This window comes from Bos mutus, chromosome 23, assembly GCF_027580195.1.
Source record: "Bos mutus isolate GX-2022 chromosome 23, NWIPB_WYAK_1.1, whole genome shotgun sequence".
NCBI classification, from domain to species: domain Eukaryota; kingdom Metazoa; phylum Chordata; class Mammalia; order Artiodactyla; family Bovidae; genus Bos; species Bos mutus.
Genome location: NC_091639.1, coordinates 20,775,386 through 20,789,383, shown reverse-complemented (window position 1 = coordinate 20,789,383; position 13,998 = coordinate 20,775,386). Strand labels below are relative to the sequence as shown.

At 36.1% G+C, this 13,998-nt stretch overlaps 1 pseudogene; it reads left to right on the top strand.

The window, feature by feature from the left end:
* Positions 1-13,068: 13,068 nt before the first annotated feature.
* On the top strand, positions 13,069-13,998 carry LOC102269202 (putative olfactory receptor 2B8; annotated as a pseudogene).

Genomic DNA, 13,998 nt, shown 5'->3' with positions numbered 1-13,998 from the left:
ATGCTTCTTTTGCTTTGAGTGTTTTGATATAGTGTATTTCTTTCAACCGTCATACTTCAGTTCAAGCTCTGGTTTCTCTTCAGATTGAGTAAATCTTTTGCCTTTTACTTTTTTTTTTAATTTAAAGGTTTTTTAAAATTTAAAGCATTTTTTTTCCCTCTTTGAAGTGTGTCTTCTTCCAGGTAGATAGGGAAAAATTGGAACTCAAAGGGCTTCAAAAGAAAGCACCAGCTCTGTGATTTTGGAAAAATAAATGTTATTGGACATCTCAGTAACTTAATAAGTCTAAAATGATTCAACATTAAAAAAATGTAGCTTCCCAATGTACTTAATCTTTCTGTAAGTTGAATGTGTAAAGTGACTAGGGGAGAAGGAATAATATGTGATATTTACAATATAATCAAAGATTGGCTTGTTGTACTGGCTCAGATAGTGAATAATCTGCGGCAGTGCAGGAGAACTGGGTTCAATTCCTGGTTTGGGAAGATGTCCTGGAGAAGGGAATGGCTACCTACTCCAGTATTCTTGCCTGGAGAATTCCATGGACAGAGCTTGGTGGGCTGCAGTCCATGAGTCGCAAAGAATTGGACATGACTGAGTGACTAACACAACAACAACAACAAATAAACATATCCATTTATATATACATACACAATATTTTGTAAATATTGGCTTTCTACTTACAAAATATGTTCTTTGGAGAATTATGGAAATCATTCTCTTTATGGTAGACTGGGGAACAAGGTAAGTGAAATGGGAAAGAGCCAACATATTGAAAGCAGATGGGAGAAAAGAAGTTGAGGGGTGGGAAAGAAGCAATAAAGAAATTGAAAAGACTGAGATTTTGAGGGGGAATCTCTAACTCAAACATCCATACAAGATAGATTATTAATAAAATAAATTGGGCAAGGTATAAGAAACACCAGCATAAAAAATTAAAACATAACAGAAGCTATGGTTTTTCCAGTAGTCATGTATGGATATGAGAGTTGGACGGTGAAGAAAGCTGAGTGCCGAAGAATTAATACTTTTGAACTATGGTGTTGGAGAAGACTCTTGAGAGTCCCTTGGACTGCAAGGAGATCCAACCAGTCCATCCTAAAGGAGATCAGTCCTGGGTGTTCATTGAAAGGACCGATGTTGAAGCTGAAGCCCCAATACTTTGGCCACCTCATGCAAAGAGTTGACTCATTGGAAAAGACCCTAATGCTGGGAAGGATTGGGGGCAGGAGGAGAAAGGGACAACAGAGGATGAGATGGCTGGATGGCTTCACCGACTCAATGGACATGGGTTTGTGTAGACTCCGGGAGTTGGTGATGGACAGGGAGGCCTGGAGTACTGCGATTCATGGGGTTGCAAAGAGTCGGACACGACTGAGCGACTGAACTGAACAGAAGAATTTTACAATTCAAATCGAGGAACAGAAAATTGCATTTATAGTCTTAAAAATCCATTCATTAAAAAAAAAAAATAGGACCCCCTAGAACTTATTTATTTAATAACTAGAAGTCTGTACACTTTGACCAATATCCTCTATTTTGCTCACCTCCCAGCCTCTAAAAGTCTACATTTTATTCTTTTTCTATGAGTTTGGCTTTTTAGATTTTACAGAGAGATTAAATTCTTGCTTGAACTGGTATGGTTTCTAAATGATGATGCTGAGAGTGAACCTAAATATTCCGAGTCCAAAGTTATGCTCTTTCCATGGAACCATGAAGTATCTTTTAAAAAATGCTTTTTAATAAGCGCTCACTCTCACTTGGTAGAGACTAATGGTTACCAAAAGATGGCAATCAATTATCTTAATGTTTTAATCATCTTGTACATTCAATGTTTTCCTCAGTGTGATTATAAGCTTTGATTATAAATTTTGTTTATAATTTTCAAACTTAAGATGTCATTAATTCACATAATTAGTTAAGAATGAAACATTTGATATCAAAATAAATGACTAAATTTAACAGAATTTTGAGTTAAAATAGAAATTGGTTCAAAGTGTCATTTGGTTTTTCATATATTCAGCAGCCTGAACACAAATTTTTTAGTTGGTCAAACAAAGAAAAAAGATATAGTAAACCAAATTTTGGAAGCTTTCTAATGCAAGTGTTTTCTGCGTATGTTTATGTAAGTGCATATTTTGGGAGTGAGTTGATGACGAAAATGTAGTGAGGGATCTATGGGCTCTTTCCACATGTTTTGGGGGGTTAAGTGCTCAGTCATTTCCACACAAGACTAAATCAACCTAATTTTTATTTAGGTTCCAGAAAATTTCCACAAAGATAAAATAGTTTGGGAGGATCTTTCAAAAACCTCATGGTATAATAGAGTATCCATCTCCAGTCTATTGAAACTCTGCCTACAAGACAACCTCCAGAGTCACATTTTGTACAGGAGAAGAGTGAGTGACTGAATATTGTATGGAACAAAAAGTGACCAAATCTTGTTCCTTGAATTTTGGTGGAACTATAAATGTGTTCCAACTTTTGTATAAGATGACCATGTATGTGAAATTGTCTTCAAGGAGTGCATTATTTGCCAATATAGAATAATTAAGCAGCACACTTGCTTTGTAGTCTGGCACTATATTTTACCTCACTTGTTACTACTTCAGTGCATTTTGAGTTTTTTGAACTTTTGAGAGTCCATTTCCCCATCATTTTATTGTTTTCCCTCTCCCTTTTCTTCTCTTTCACTTTCAGTGTATACCTATGTTCTCTATTTAACTCAAATCTCTGATTTTCTATTGTCTCTCTTAGCTCTTATTTGTACTTCTAGACTTATTTGTCTTTTCTATTTCCCCATCTTTACCCCAATCTTTCCTTTTTCTACTTTCCTTTTTGGTCTCTTTATCCATTTACCAGTGGTAACCACAGAAATCCAAAGCATGGTAGCAGTAGAGGGGTGGTAGCATTTCTTAGGAAGCTTTTACTTTTACTTCGAACTAGTAGTGAGAAAGAGAATCAGAGAGTTATTAATAATTCAGAGACCATGAATAGCATGTGAATAATTTCTGAACGGTGGCATTTAAACATTTCAGATGAGAAGTTGTCCTCACTATTCTATTTCTACTAAGAGGATGGTGTCCTGGAGCCTGGTGGAGAAGTGTTCCTGTTCTGTGTAACTGCCCTATAGTATGGGTATGACATTGTCCTACGTGTTGTTCCTTGTGTCCTTTGGCTATTTCTCTCTCTCTCTGCTCTCTGTCTCTTTCTTTTTCTTTCTGTCTGCCTCTCACTCTCTCTGTGTCTGTCTCTCTCTAAATAATATATGTATATCTGCATCAGTTCAGTTCAGTTCAGTTGCTCAGTCACGTCCGACTTGTTGTGACCCCATAAGCTGCAGCACGCCAGGCCTCCCTGTCCATCACCAACTCCCGGAGCCCACCCAAACTCATGTCCATTGAGTCAGTGATGCCATCCAACCACCTCATCCTCTGTGGTCCCCTTCTCCTCCTGCCCCCAATCCCTCCCAGCACCAGGGTCTTTTCCAATGAGTCAACTCTTCGCATCAGGTGGCCAAAGTTTTGAAGTTTCAGCTTCAACATCAGTCATTCCAATGAACACCCAGGACTGATCTCCTTTAGGATTGACTGATTGGATCTTCTTGCAGTCCAAGGGACTCTCAAGAGTCTTCTCCAACACCACAGTTCAAAAGCATCAATTCTTCGGCACTCAGCTTTCTTTATAGTCTAACTCTCACATCCATACATGACTACTGGAAAAACCATAGCTTTGACTAGACAGACCTTTGTTGGCAAAGTAAGTTTTCTGCTTTTTAATATGCTGTCTAGATTGGTCATAACTTTCCTCCCAAGGAGTAAGTGTCTTTTAATTTCATGGCTGCAATCACTATATGCAGTGATTTTGGAGCCCCCAAAAATAAAGTCAGCCACTATTTCCACTGTTTCCCCATCTATTTGCCATGAAGTGATGGGACGATCATGGCATCTGGTCCCATCACTTCAGGGAAATAGATGGGAAACAGTGGAAACAGTGGCTGACTTTATTTTTGGGGGCTCCAAAATCACTGCATATAGTGATTGCAGCCATGAAATTAAAAGACACTTACTCCTTGGAAGCAAAGTTATGACCAATCTAGATAGCATATTGAAAAGCAGAGACATTACTTTTCCAACAAAGGTCCATCTAGTCAAGGCTATGGTTTTTCCTGTTTCGGTATGGATATGAGAGTGAGGGAGTTGGACTGTGAAGGCTGAGCACCAAAGAATTGATGCTTTTGAACTGTGGTGTTGGAGAAGACTCTTGAGAGTCCCTTGGACTGCAAAGAGATCCAACCAGTCCATTCTGAAGGAGATCAGCCCTGGGATTTCTTTGGAGGGAATGATGCTGAAGCTGAAACTCCGGTACTTTGGCCACCTCATGCGAAGACCTGACTCATTGGAAAAGACTCTGATGCTGGGAGGGATTGAGGGCAGGAGGAGAAGGGGACGCCAGAGGATGAGATGGCTGGTTGGCATCACCAACACAATGGACATGGATTTGGGTGGACTCCGGGAGTTGGTGATGGACAGGGAGGCCTGGCATGCTGCGATTCATGGGGTCACAAAGAGTTGGACACGACTGAGCGACTGAACTGAATTGAACTGATGGGACTGGATGCCATGATCTTCGTTTTCTGAATGTTGAGCTTTAAGCCAACATTTTTGCTCTCCTCTTTCACTTTCATCAAGAGGCTCTTTAGTTCCTTTTCACTTTCTGCCATAAGGGTGGTGTCATCTGCATATCTGAGGTTATTGATATTTCTTCCAGCAATCTTGATTCCAGCTTGTGCTTCTTCCAGCTCAGTGTTTCTCATGATGTACTCTGCATAGAAGTTAAATAAGCAGGGTGACAATATACAGCCTTGACGTACTCCTTTTCCTATTTGGAACCAGTCTGTTGTTCCATGTCCAGTTCTAACTGTTGCTTCCTGACCTGTATACAGGTTTTTCAAGAGGTAGGTCAGGTGGTCTGGTATTCCCATCTCTTTCAGAATTTTCCACAGTTTATTGTGATCCACACAGTCAAAGGCTTTGGTATAGTCAATAAAGCAGAAATAGATGTTTTTCTGGAACTCTCTTGCTTTTTCGATGATCCAGCGGATGTTGGCAATTTGATCTCTGGTTCCTCTGCCTTTTCTAAAACCAGCTTGAACATCAGGAAGTTCACGGTTCACATAGTGCTGAAGCCTGGCTTGGAGAATTTTGAGCATTACTTTACTAGCATGTGAGATGAGTGCAATTGTGCAGTAGTTTACAAAGTGCATTCTTTGGCATTGCCTTTCTTTTCCTTTCTTTCTTTGCAGATGTATATCTGCATAAACATGTTCAATTTAAAGAATAATTTAAAAGTGGGGGTTCATGATATCTCCACTCATAACTAAAACCTGGTCACTACCCCTGACTGTCTATATCTAATTGCATTCCCTTTTCACCCCACTGATCTTAACTTTGTTATAATCAGCTTTTTAATATTCTTTTTAGTTTTGGCTATAACATGCGAAGAGTTGACTCATTGGAAAAGACTCTGATACTGGGAGGGATTGGGGGCAGGAGGAGAAGGGGACAACAGAGGATGAGATGGCTGGATGGCATCACTGACTCAATGGACGTGAGTCTGAGTGAACTCCGGGAGTTGGTGATGGACAGGGAGGCCTGGTGTGCTGCGATTCATGGGGTCGCAGCACGCAGACACAACTGAGTGACTGATCTGATCTGATCTGATAACTTTTGACTATAACCATAGTTGTTTACCACCCGTGTTTGCATTCATAAGCAACAATTTGTTTTACCACTTTTCAACTTTATGTCAAGGGATTGATTACTTGGTGAATTTCAAATTTTTCTCAGCTCTTTTTGGAGAAAGACCTCGTTTTGATTTGTTTAGCTGTAGTTTGTGTAGTACTCTGTTGTATGAAGAGGTCAAAATTTACCTATTTTGTTGTTGATAACATTTGGATTGTTTTCAAGTTTTGGTTGATACAAACAATGCTTCTTTGAGCATTCTTATATATGTCACTTGAGGTAGGTGACCAAGAATGACTTTAGAGAAGAATATTGTATCCAGGAGTGTAATTGCAGGTCAGCATTGCTAGATAACAGCCAAACTATTATCAAAAGAGATTTTGCTAACTAATACTTGCAACAGTAAGAGTAAACTGGGAAGAAATGCATTAGTAGCAGGTTTCTATTCAATCCCTCCTCTGGATGACTTAAGCAGATTTGTCTTAACTAGACCTCCTTATAAATATGATGAGATTTAACTAGTATTACATAACAGAAAAATTTTAATCTATGAATGTTTTTAGTAATGGGTAGTTTAGCAGAAAATTATCAAGAAAACTGCAATTTATGAATATATGGGAAGCAGTTGGCAATAAAATGTAAATTATTCACAGAAGCTGTCTATGCTTGTCTGACTAATAGCATATGGAAACTGAGATGCTTCAAACCTAAATGGCTTTCTCTGAGCTAGCTTGTACTGCTAACTGGCAGTCATGTATTACTCTGAAACAAAATGTGTTCCCATCTTGAAAAGGGGATTTAATTTCACTTTTGAAACTGCCTTTGAAGTTTAGAGCTAAAGTTTTTCAAAGTCAGGTGTTGTTTATACCTGCCTTTTCCCTATATTGTCAAGATAAACTGTTTTGAGATAATTTAACTGAATTAACTTTGAACTTGACTTAAACAGACACAAGGCCCATCAACTTCCTTCTATTTTTCTTTAGCCGAAATCATGTGAAACATAAAGGCAAAGACTAGTTGAATTTAAACAAACCATGTCAATTTTGTTAAAAAAATGATAATTTTTCTCTTTATTGTTTGAGTAGATAATTAAAACCTTTGGGTATAAACTGAGCAATGTATACTTCTATACACTGATTTTTTTTTTTCCTTAGCCACATTAGATGTTTAGTAGTAAATGTAGTGGTTTACATTGACCATAAAAGATAAGAATGTGCCTAATTACTGCATTAGCTCTATGATCCCTTATAAGTGGTTATGAATTATACTAAGTGAAAAATAATTTGCATATTTATGTTTAATATTAAGTAACTGAATGAAGTTTTCATTATATATTTATATGTAAAAGTTGTTTTTGCAATTGTAAGAGAAAATCTCATGTTTTGTGAAACATCTAAATTATTCAAAGATGAGAGCTAAAATAACTGGGAGGTCTAGGAAATTATCAGTCATCTGTCAAATATGTGAAATTATAAAAGAGGCAGATTTTGTGTCCTCTGCTATTTTCCTTGATATTCATTTTCTCTGATGGTTGGAATCTCTGGACAGCGAGGTGACATTAGTTGATTAACACTTTAGGACACACATTCACCAGAGACGTCAGCCAGGTTTGGTTTTTTTCTCTGTGCCAACCCAGTCACAGTGCAGTTTCATACCACCTTCTCTTGTTGCCTACATGGGTCTGTCAAAACAGCCAGGTCATTGTATTCAGGAGGTATTACTAAGAGTTCAAAACTACCTCTCTTTATCTTCCTACCATGAGATAGAATACATATCCCCAATACCACATGAAGATATGTGAAGTCATCATGAGAAAACACTTTATGGCTTAAGAAAAATTTCAGGTTAATCTGGTGCTTGATTGCACTCATTCCAAACAACCTGCTTTCTGATTTTATATATCCAAGTTCCAGTCCCCAGTACTGTATTAAAGTAGCAACTTGGATATTAGCTAGGAAAAGAGCTTTGGTTCCACAGATAAGGTGAATAAAAGTAAGTAAAGTGGAACTAAGTTTCTGTTGCTTTAGGAATTGGCAAATTAGATTATTTTCAGTTGTGATTGTTCTTGAAAAGCTCAGTTGGTTAGTATATATGTCAGTTGGCAAAATGAACAGAAATTCCTACAGAAATTCAACAAATATAAGAACTAAATTCAATTGTTTATTTTAGAAGCCAACACTTTATTCTTAGACATTTCATTCTATTTTAGTACATTCATTATAACACAGTATGTACACATGAAAATAATTTAAATACAGCATATTTAGCTCTAGTAAAACATGCATTTAGAAACAGGATAATAATGCATGTCTGAATGTAAAACTATTAGACTATATGTTTCCATTTCTTCCTCTGGGTCCTTATTTTCTGTGAAATTACACAATATTTCTCAAAATCTACTGTCACCATCTGTGTTTTTTAATGTTCATTTTTTTCAAAGAGGTACAAAAATATCTAAAATATACATGGAATCTTCCAAATGCTAGGTTGACAGTGACTAGGAATATTGTGTCAATGCGTCAAAGCAATAGTAATTCAGTCATAGCCCTGAGGCTGCAGAAATTTTGCCGAGACTTCAGGATTCATTGAGAAACTGGATAAGACAGAGTCTGAATGTTACAAATATGTGAATGTTGTATAATTTGAAATATCTTAAAAATTATTATCTTGAAATCTCCTGTCTTTAAAATGTGTGGTTTACTTTACTGAGTAACCAGTTTTATTAAAATACATATTCTTCCACTCAAATTTTAGTCATATTATTTGTCAGTATTGTACAATTATTGTAATTGCAAACTATTATCTCTACCACCTGATGTGTGTCAGTACTAAGCATTTAACTTCTTTTATTTGATGCCTATTCTCTTGATTAGAATAGTAAAATTGTGTTCCTGTGAGATATCATTTTCCATTTTTAAAATAATTGTTACACAGAATGTCATCTTTGTCTTATAGAATCTATTTAATTTTACCTATTTAAATTTTTCTACATAAACTTTGTTGTTTTTCAATTATTTCTTTTTTGTATCCAAGTAATAACTTATATATAATTTTTATGGCAAGACTTTCTTATATCATGTCACATAATGATGGTTAACACAGACACCATTTTTTGTTCCTATAGTTAGAGTGAATGTGTCTAGTATTTCCAGTTATTATTTACATAGTTTGTCTAATATAGATCAAGATTTCTTACTGCATGAAGTCAACTGATGCTTGTGTTAACATAGATGACAATTCCCAGTGAAATTACACAATTCTTTGTATGTAGGAAAGTATGTTAGGAAAGAAATGAGACTTTCTAATTAACTTTATCCAAAACATATTTCTTCCTTTGGAAGACTGCCTTTTGTGGTGGTGTGAATAGTTTTAAGAGAAATTGATTTTGAGTAGGAAAGTATAAAAGGAGCAAAGTGACCCAGAACAGCAGAATATGTTAGAGAATTAATGGGTTAATGCTTCTAGCACCAAGAGATTTCCCATATCCAACTTTACTAAAGGATAATAATTTTCCTGAATGTAAAAAAAAAAGAATTAGTATCTTAGTATAGTATACATTAGGATACATTATAGTATATAGTATGTATATTAGTGTACATTATTAAGATATATAGTATCTTAGTATACATTAGTCGGAGCAGGTGATGGCACCCCACTCCAGTACTCTTGCCTAGAAAATCCCATGGACGGAGGAGCCTGGTAGGCTGCAGTCCATGGGGTCGCTAAGAGTCGGACATGACTGAGCGACTTCACTTTCCCTTTTCACTTTCATGCATTGGAGAAGGAAATGGCAACCCACTCCAGTGTTCTTGCCTGGAGAATCCCAGGGACGGGGGAGCCTGGTGGGCTGCCGTCTATGGGGTGGCACAGAGTCGGACACGACTGAAGCAACTTAGCAGCAGCAGCAGTATACATTAGTATCCTAATTATGTCTCAGTGTGCTCTCTATGTGGATTCAATTTTAACATAAAGAGAACGTTATATTCTTTATTCTATTTTAGTTGGTGTCTTCTTTGCCTGACACTTTATATTTCAATCTAAAATCATTCATTTTTATCTGTCATGTAGGTAGCCATTCAGCATGCTTTTTTGTTTATCCTATAAAGCAGTAAATGGTTTATGCAACTTTATCTCCCCAAGTATTTTTTTTCCAAATAGAAGAGTAGTTGACTTGTATATTCACTTCAGGTATATAGCATAGTGACTTTTTATTTTCAAGATTATACTCCACAAAAAGTTATTTTAAAATATTGGCTCTTGTCCTATGCTATATGCTTATATCTTATTTATTTTGTACCTAGTAGTTTTTAACCTCTTCATCCATTGCCCTGCCCCTGTCTCACTTTTTTCTCTCCCTTTCCCCACAGGTAATCACTAGTTTGTTCTTTGTATCTTTAAGTCTGTTTTGTTTTGTTATATTCATTTGTTTTAGTTTTTAGATTTCACATATAAGTAAAAACATAAAGTATTTTCTTTCTTTGTCTGACTTTGCTAAGCATAATACTCTCCAGGTTTGTCCATGTTGTAAATGGCAAAATTTCATTCTTTTTCATGGCTGAGTAATATTCCATTGTACCTATCTATCTATATAAATATACACCACATCTTCTTTATCCATTCATCTATTTCATAGGTTGCTTCTATATCTTGGCAATTGAAAATAATGCTGCTATGAAAATTGGAGGATTTTACCTTTTGTCAGCTGCCTTCTTGGTCCTTATTGATATGATAATGTTCAAATAAATTATTATTTTATTATACTGTGTTATTATATTAGTGTTTTCCCTGAATGAATTAGCATTTTATTTTTTCCCTCCTTTACTCTGCTAAATACTTATTAGGTACATTAAAAATAATTTGCCAGCAGTACATTTCAGATGACTATATTATATTTATATATGTGTTCATGAGACTGAACCATGATTTTTAAATTTGCTCTTCTGAGGCAGATGTGAATCAGGGGGATGTAGAATGTCATTGTACATGGAAACTGTAATGGTACTTTTTTTTCATACTTTTATGATTAATTTTATTATGAAATTTTTGGACCCAGATTTTTTTGTGGATACCATTGATCACATCATTATAAAAGTCAAAGAAAGTATAAAATACTACATCTTCTATACCACATGTACTGCCTTTGAATTTTAATATATTCATTTGCTTGATGATAAGGTAATAGCTATTTAAAAGCACAGACTTAGATATTAAAAGGACTTGGGTTTCTATTAAAATGGGAATTTTATGATTCTGGTTAAGTTAGTTAACTACTTTAACCTATTTCTTCATATGTAAAAGGGAAATGGTAAATTTCAATTTTTTGGAGTTGTGATTATGCTTGTAAAGGTTTTAGATCATAAAACAGTAATACCAGTAATTATATTGTTAATTGATATGTAGGTAGCATATCTGTCCAGCATTCAACCTTTGGATGCTGTATTTTTCAAACTTTAAATGTGAACATTTTTTTTTTTTTTACTAATTAAAGATTGTTTTTGCAAGATATGCATGTATTCTTCCATAATGTTGTCAGGTGATTGAGTGTGAAGTTAAATTAGTTCAATCCTTCTTATATATGAAGTATTAAATATTTTTTGTGTGCTTTTATATTTTAAACCTTATGATATTTTGGTTGTTTGCTTTCCTTGCAACTAACTAAATTATGGGACAAGGAAGATATTTATGGTAGTGATGGAGGAATATTTCCCAGTGGCCTTTCTATCACTGACTCTTCTTTTGTTTGCCCTTTACTTTTCCCTTATGCAGATTTTATTAACATTTATTTTATGCTAATTTGGTACCAATTTATTTAACACATCAATAGGTTCTACACTCAAACCTGATTCAAATTTTTAAAATTTTGGAAGAATTAAAAATTTACTTTATGTCTAACAATTTGAACATGATAGAACTGAATTATTTATTTTCTAATGCCACTTGGGGTAGTGTATAACCATGCTTATGCAAGGACTTTCCTTGTAGCTCAGCTGGTAAAGAATCTGTCTGCAATGCAGGAGACCTGGGTTCAACTCCTGGGTTGGGAAGATCCCCTAGAGGAGGGAAAGGCTGCCCACTCCAGTATTCTGGCCTGGAGAATTCCATGGACTCTATCGTCCATGGGGTTGCAAAGAGTTGGACATGACTGAGTGACTTTCACTTCACTTCATGCTTATGCAAATACTAAATAGTTGGATGAAAATGATAATCAACTAACCTTAGGAATGGCAATGTGCTTGATTTAGTATAACTGATGCTTCAAGATTGGCAAATATAAATTAGCCTATTGTAGATGGAGGTGCTTAGATTTTTATAATAACATAATATCCTTTTCTTTATGCCATTCCTTATATTAGTTTTAGTTTTATATTCTATCTTTGACCTGTCAGTGCACTGACAATGTATATGTCTTTATCTCTATGCATTTATTTATTTATCATAGAGAGCAATGTAGAGCATTATACTTTATGCACAGATTACACAATTAGATAGCTTTAAAAATGTTTATCTTGATTAAAATGTTGGAAGTGAATAATCCTACCTCCGTTAGAAGTCCATGCCCTGTGGTTATTGGTACTTTGTGAAAATGAAATCAACAGAAAGAAGAGGTAAGTTTGGTGACATCAGTGAAATTTTGGAGTTCTTATTATGGTGTAGTAATTTTAGTTATCTTGAGGACATGAGTTAAGCATTGTAATTATTGTAATTGAATGGTCATATTTTTAGGCTCTGTCTATTTATTTGTTTTCCTACCATACCAAGACCAAGGTAGCATTCACAAATATGTGAAAAGAGTAGAGAAGCAATTTTGCCAAAAGCTTTATGTACAGCATTGCTTCTCTACTGTATATTCTTACAGTACTTTAAATCCTATTAAACTCAATCTGAAAAATACCTTTTATATCTATGATGCATGGAAACACAAGGTCTACTATTTGATTTTTCTTATATTAAACATCAATATCATTATTTTTGGTAATGTAGAACTGAGTTGATATGCCACGTCATGCCATGCCATGCTAAATCATTTTAGTCGTTTCCTCCTCCAGGGGATCTTCCCAACCTAGAGAGCGAACCTTGATCTCTTATGTATCCTGCATTGGCAGATGGGTTCTTTACCACTATGGCACCTGGGAAGCCCCAAATTGGTATAATATATGTCGATTTCAATGAATACATTATCTAACCAGATAGTTGCATATAAAATCCCATGGCCCTGTCTTTTAACATGATAGATTTACCACCTCCCTAGGCCTTCCCCCTTTTGGAAGATACTTTTTAAAATTTTAAATGCTTTGTCTTGACAGGAGCCATGTGCTAATAAAAGATGGAACAGAAAAATGGAAATTCTTTCACTGGGTTTATCCTACTGGGCTTCTCTGACAGACATCAACTGGAACAAATTCTCTTTGTGGTCCTTTTGATCTCCTACATCTTCACTTTGCTGGGAAACACAGCCATCATTGCATTGTCCTACTTGGACCCACGTCTTCACACCCCGATGTACTTTTTCCTCTCTAACCTGAGCTTTCTGGACATGTGCTACACCACCAGCATTGTTCCCCAGTTCCTGGTTAATCTCAGTGGAGCAGACAAATCCATCTCCTTCGGTGGCTATGTAGTTCAGTTCTTCATCTATCTGGGATTGGGATGCACAGAATGCTTTCTTTTAGTATTCTTGTCATTTAACCGCTGTGAAGCTTTTTGCAGGCCCCTTCACTACACAGTAATCATGCACCCCATCTGTGTGCCCTGATGGCTTCTGCTTCATGAATCATTGGTTTTGCCAACTCCTTATTGCAGACAGTGTATATCTTCCTTTTACCACTTTGTGGGAGAAATAAATGAGACCACTTTCTTTGTGAGATCTCTCCTTTTCTCACACTTGGCAGTGTTGACACCACTATGAATGTATATGTGACCTTTTTGGCAGTGTCATCATTCTTGCCTTATTCATGTTCTCCTATGGTCAGATTGTCAGGGCGGTCTTAAGAATAAAGTCCACTATAGGGCAGAGAAAAGGGTTTGGCACGTGTGGATCCCACCTCATGGTGGTCTCCCTGCTCTTTGGTACAGCCATCTATGTGTATCTTCATCCCAGGAGCAGCGACTCCCAGGATCAGAAAAAGTTCATGTCTCTTTTCTACACTGTCATTATCCCCATGACCAACCCCCTCATATGTACACTGAGGAATAGGAATGTGAAGGGAGGATGAAGAAGGTACTTTGGAAGGACTCTGACTCAGATGATGGCTGA